Raw genomic sequence first — 6,907 nt, 5'->3', positions numbered from 1 at the left:
TCATGATAGCCCATGAAGATGTATATTTTAATCCCAATTTTAGGGAGTGGGGGGAAAGGAGGTTCAGAGAGGTTAAGTCATTTGCCTAAGGATGCACAGCTATAATGATGAGATGGCCTTTGAACCAACCAAGGTCTGTTTCACCACAAAGTCCTAATTTTCATCCACATCTTATCCTATCTCAAGGAAAGATTACAGACTAGAAGATACTTCTCTGTCCTCCAGACCCTGATTTCTTTAAAAGCAGCCATCTTAGGCGAGGAGTGGTAGCTCACACTTGTAATCCCAGCACTTTAGGAGGCCCAGGCAGAACTGCTTGAGACCAGGAGTTCAAGGCTGCAGTGAGCTATAATCACGCCACTGCACTCCAGCCTGGGTAAAAGGGCAAGACGGTGTCTCTAAAAATAAAAAAAAGGAAAAATAATTTAAAAGTAATGTCATTTTGTATTCTTCAAATCAACTTTAAAACAATTTTAAATTGTTATCTCAAAGATTGAATCTGTAACAAAGCTTAACACTATTTTATCTATTTTTTTAAATAAAAATGCTTGTTCCAATTTTTAATTTTTTTTCAACTTTCATTTTAGATTCAGGGGATACATGTGCAAGTGTGTTACCTGGGTATATTGCAGGATGCCGAGGTTTGGAGTATGAATGATCCCATCACCCAGGTAGTGGGTATAGTACCCAACTGTTTATTTTTCAGCCTTTGTCCCCCTTCCTCCCTCCTCTCATTAGTAGTCCCCAGTTTCTACTGTTGCCATGTTTATGCCCATGAATACCCAAAGTTTAGCTCCCACTTGTAAGCGAGAACATGTGGTATTTAGTTTTCTGTTCCTATGGTAATTCACTTAGGACAGTGGCCTACAGCTGCACCCATGTTGCTTCAAAGGACATGATTTCATTCTTTCTTATGGCTGTGTAGTATTCCATGGTATGTATGTACCACATTTTCTTTATCCAATCTACCGCGATGGGCACCTAGGTTGATTCCATGTCTTTGCTATTCCAAATAGTGCTTTGATGAACATGAAAGTACATGTGTCTTTTTGGTAGAACAATTTGTTTTCTCTTGGCTATATACCCAGTAATGGGATTTCTAGGTCGAATAGTAGTTCTGAGTTCTTTGAGAAATCTCCAAACTGATATCTGCAGTGACTGAACTAATTTACATTCCCACCAACAATGTATAAGCGTTCCCTTTCCTCCACAGCCTCAACAACATCTGTTGTTTTTTAACGTTTTAATAACAGCCATTCAGACTGGTGTGAGATGGTGTCTTATTGTGGTTTTGATTTGCATTTCTCCATTTAGTGATGTGGAGCATTTTTTCATATGTTTGTTGGCTGCTTGTATGTCTTCTTTTGAGATGTGTTCATGTCTTTTGTCCATTTTTTAATGGGGTTGATTTTTGCTTGTTCAATTATTTAAGTTCTTTATAGATCCTGGGTATTAGACCTCTGCTGGATGCATAATTTGCCATTTTTTTTTCCCATTCTCTAGGTTGTCTGTTTACTCTGTTGATAGTTTCTGTTGTTGTGCAGAAGCTCTTTAGTTTAATTAGGTCTCACTTGTCAATGTTTTTATTGCAATTGCTTTTGAGGACTTAGTCATAAATTCTTTCCTAAGGCTGATGTCCAGAGTGGTGTTCCCAAGGTTTTCTTCTAGAATTCTTAGTTTGAGGTCTTACATTTAAATCTTTAATCCAACTTGAGTTAATTTTTATATATCTTGAAAGGCAGGGATTCAGTTTCATCCTTCTGCATATGGCTATCCAGCTATCCCAGCACCATTTATTGAATAGGGAGTCCTTTCCTCATTGCTTATTTTTGTCAACTTTGTTAAAGATTAGATGCCTGTAGGTGTGTGGCTTTACTTCTGGGTTCTCTATTCTGTTCTATTGGTCTATGTGTATGTTTTTGTGCCAGTATCATGCTGTTTGGGTTACTGTAGCTTTATAACATAGTTTGAAGTTGGGTAATGTGATGTCTCTGGCTTTGTTCTTTTTTCTTAAGATCGCTTTGGCTATTTGGGGTCTTTATTGGTTCTGTATGAATTGTAGAATTTTTTTTCAATTCTGTGAAAAATGATGTTGGTAGTTTGATATGAATATTGTTGAATCTGTAGATTGCTTTGGGCAGTAGGGCCATTTTAATGATACTGATTCTTCCAAGTCATGAACATGGAATGTTTTCATTTGTTTGTGTCATCTCTGATTTCTTGAGCAGTGTTTTGTAGTTCTCCTTGTAGAGATTATTTCACCTCCTTTGTTAGATGTATTCCTAGGGGTGTGTGTGTGTGTCTATTGTAAATGGGATTGAGTTCTTTATTTCGCTCTCAGCTTGAATGCTATTGGTATATAGAAATGCTACTGATTTTTGTACATTGATTTTGTATCCTAAAACTTTACTGTTTACAGTTCCAGGAGCCTTTTGGCAGAGTCTTTAGGGTTTTCTAGGTATAGAATCATATAGTCCACAAAGAGATGGTTTGACTTATTATTTTCCTATTCAGATGCCTTTTATATCTTTCTCTTGTCTGATTGTTCTGGTGAGCACTTCTAGTACTATGTTGAATAGGAGTGGTGAGAGTGGGCATGGCAACCTTGTCTTGTTCCAGTTCTCAAGAAGAATGCTTCCAGTTTTCATGATGTTGGCTATGGGTTTGTCATAGATGGCTCTTATTATTTTTATGTATGTTCCTTCGAGGCCTAGCTTCTTGATGGTTTTTATCATGAAGGGATGTTGGATTTATCAAAAGCTTTTTCTGTGTCTATTGAGATAATCATATGACTTTTGCTTTTAATTCTTCGTATGTGGTGAGTCACATTTACTGATTTGTATATGTTGAACAAATCTTGCATCCCAGCAATGAAGTCTACTTGTTCATGGTGAATCAACTTTTTGCTGTGCTGTTGAATTCAGTTTGCTAGTATTTTGTTGAGAATTTTTGCATCTATGTTCATCAGGGATATTTGCCTGTAGTTCTCTTTTTTTGTTGTATCTTTACCAGGTTTTGGTATCAGGGTGATGCTGGCTTTGTAGAATGAGTTAGGGAAGAGTCCCTCCACCTTGATTTTAGGAATAGTTTCAGTAGAACTGGTACCAACTCTTCTTTGTATGTCTGGTAGAATTAGGCTGTGAATCCATCTGGTCCAGGATTTTTATGATTGGTAGGATTTTTTATTACTAATTCAGTTTTGGAACTAAATATTGATCTGGTCAGTGTTTCAATTCCTTCCTGATTCAACCTTGGGAGATTGTGTATTTCCAGGAATTTATCCATTTCCTGTAGATTTTCTAGTTTGTGTGCATAGAGGTATATTCACAGTAGTCTCTGAGGATCTTTTGTATTTATGTGGGATCAGTCATAGTGTCACCTTTGTTGTTTCTGATTGTGCTTATTTGGATCTTCTTTCTTTGTTAATCTAGCTAGTGGTCTACTGATCTTGTTTATCCTTTCAAATAACCAACTTGGTTTTTGTTAATTCTTTGTATGGATTTGGGGCCTCAATTTCATTCAGTTCCACTTTGATTTTAATTATTTCTCTTCTTCTGCTAACTTTGAGATTCACTTGTTCTTATTTTTCTGGTTCTTCTAGGTGTGACATTAGATCATTAATTTGAGATCTTTCTAACTTTTTGAGGTAGGCGCTCAGTGCTATAACCTTTCTTCTTAACACTGCTTTTGCTGCAACCCAGAGATTTTGGTATGTTGTATCTCTGTTTTCATGTATTTCCAAGAGATTTTTAAATTTCTGCCATAATTTCGTTGTTTACCCAAAACTCATTCAGGACTAAGTCGTTTAATTTCCATGTTATTGTGTGGTTTCTGAAAGATCATCTTGGTATTGATTTTTATTTTTATTCTGCTGTGGCTGAGAGTATGGCTGGTATGGTTTTGATTTTTTTTTTTAATTTATGGAGACTCGCTTTATGGCCGAGCATATAATCAATCATGGACTATGTTCCATGTTAGCACTATCGTAAAAGAGTATATAGAACTATATATTTTGTGGGCAAACTCAAATGCAATTCATTAATAACTATAACCACACGTGGATTAATATATTCTAGTCAATTTCCATATTGATAACTGCTGTGAGCTTTTATTAAGCTTTTTTTTTTTTTTTTTGAGATGGAGTCTCACTCTGTCGCCCAGGCTGGAGTGCAGTGGCACAATCTTGGCTCACTGCAACCTCTGCCTCCCAGGTTCACACCATTCTCCTGCCTCAGCCTCCCAAGTAGCTGGGACTACAGGCGCCCACCACCACGCCCTGCTAATTTTTTGTGTTTTTAGTGGAGACGGGGTTTCACCGTGTTAGCCAGGATGGTCTCAATCTCCTGACCTCATGATCTTCCCACCTCTGCCCCCCAAAGTGCTGGGATTACAGGCATGAGCCACTGCACCCAGTCTAAACATTTTTGATTAAGGCTTAGAGGAGAGCTATCTAATTCTTTTGGAAAATAAGTTGTTTTGTCAACAAAATTAATCTGTGTAGGTCCTATTCTGTCTCTGTATTGTACAATAAAGCAGTTCAATGAGCAATAAAACTCTACCATAATATATCTGGATATCATGAAGCATATTAGGTCAAATCATATCCTGAAAACCGTAACTTTAAGGGGTATTCATTAGTGCCAAGAAGTTGGAAGAAATCAGGCAGATTTCAGATTTCAGGGAGGAGTGGATTATTAGAATGTTTGGTGACTGTCTAGAACCTTATATGGGGGATGCCCCCAGCCTGACACAGCTGATCAAGAGCCTGCTCTGTCTTCTCAGTGCCTGAATTCACAATGACTGACGGCCACTGAGGTGTAAGGAACCCACTTATGCCAACTTCAGTATCATTCCAGGAGAAACAGGGCATCCTCCAGTGACTAAGAGGCCACAATCTTGAAGAACTCAGAGAAGCAGACAATTTGTCCAGATGAAGTCCACATCTCTGCAGAAGAGGGAGAAAGAGAGAGGGGGAGTGGGAGTAAGTGAAGAGTTGGCTTTGTTGCTGGGATCCCAAGGGCAGCCAACATGTCCTGTAGCTGGTGCCTAGCTGAGTCCCTAGGCTTGGAGCAAGTGATCCATACATATGGGATGAAAGGAGAAGAGAAGAAAACTTGGGTTCCTAGGGAAGAAAAATATCTACAGAAACTTTTAAAAAGTACTATAGAGATAGAACATTTATTTTTTAAAAAAAATAAAAAAGGCATATTTGTTGAATTGAGGAATGGCGAGAAATCTCACACTTACAGGAAAAAAAAATACCATAAAAGCTAACACTTTGCACCAGACACTTTCTACTGCTTGAATATAAACTCCAAAAGGGCAAGGACTTTATCTCTTTCACTCACTGTGTATACCTAGCACCTAATTCAGGGTTTAGGGGCATAGTATAGCACCCAGTATACTATTTTTCAGTGAGTAAATAAATAAAACCGAAGAACCTAGCTAAAGTAAAAAACCTGACATTTAAAAGGGAGTGGTAATTACGAGCTCATTTTCCTAGCATTATGGAACACCAAGTGCGTGCCAGGCATTGAACTCAGTACCGAAGATAAAGAGATTAAAAGACAAGGTATCATCTGAGGTTGGTGGGATAACATTCCAGAGTAGAATTTTACTCCATCAACCAACACCTATCAAGCCCCTGCTCTGGGTCCGGCACTTTGCTGGGCACTGGAAAGACCAAGAGGTGAAGAAGTCCCTCTCCCTGCCTTAAGGAGCACACAGTGGTGTAGGTGGGAAGCATCCATAACAGAGGTGCCTATATAGGGGTATGATCAAGAACAGGATGTGATAAATCTGCCTGGAGGGGATCAGCACAGTTACCTTTCACTACCAGCTTTAAGCAAAGAGCAGCAATCATTGATTGATCAGGAAGGTTATAGGATTCCTGCATTGAATGGGACTTTTGTTTTTTTTTTTTTTAAGACAAGAGTCTTGCTTAATGGCCCATGCTGGAGTGCAGTGGTGCAATCTTGGCTTACTGCAACCTCCACCACCCGGGTTCAAGCAATTCTCCTGCCTCAGCCTCCCAAGTAGCCGGAATTACAGGCCCCACCAGCACGCCCAGCTAATTTTTGTATTTTTAGTACAGACGGTGTTTCACCATGTGGCCAGGCTGGTCTCAAACTCTTGACCTCAAGTGATCCACCCGCCTTGGCCTCCCAAAGGGCTGGGATTATAAGCATGAGCCACAGCGCCTGGCTCCAGTAGGACTATATTTTAGGTAATAAATTCCTGAACCCTACTCCTAGGAATCTCTACATATACTTCTTTAATGTCCTAGAACCTGGAAAAGCAGGTTTTTCCAACCCACTGATAAGCACTGGATTACATGACATTATGACAATTTTAAGATTCCATGTGCAATAATAAAATGAGAACAGAACTCAGACTCCAGCTTCGCATGAGGACTCTCAGAAAAATTTGTGTTCTATTATACCCAAAGTATTTTTAAAATTTAGAAGCTGGCTGGGCGCAGTGGCTCACGCCTGTAATCCTAGCACTTTGGGAGGCTGAGGCAGCCAGATCATGAGGTCAGGAGTTTGCGACCAGCCTGGCCAATATGGTGAAACCCCATCTCTACTAAAAATACAAAAATTAGCCGGGCGTGGTGGCGCGCACCTGTAGTCCCAGTTACTCGAGAGGCTGAGGCAGGAGAATTGCTTGAACCCAGGAGGCAGAGGTTGCAGTGAGCCGAGATCACACCACTGCACTCCAGCCTGGGTGACAGAACAAGACTCTGTCTCAAAAAAAAAACAACAAAAAAGGAAATTAGAAGCAGTAATTGCTCAATAAATGGCAGCAACTGTTGCTGCTGCCGCTGAGTCCAGGGCTGCAAATGTCTATATAGGGCTCATCAGGATACATCAGGGCCCACCAGGAATCTCCCACAGGAGGTCACAGG

This window comes from Pan paniscus, chromosome 9, assembly GCF_029289425.2.
Source record: "Pan paniscus chromosome 9, NHGRI_mPanPan1-v2.0_pri, whole genome shotgun sequence".
Lineage (NCBI taxonomy): Eukaryota > Metazoa > Chordata > Mammalia > Primates > Hominidae > Pan > Pan paniscus.
The sequence above is the reverse complement of the archived record's forward strand: the minus strand, read 5'-3'. Positions refer to the sequence as shown.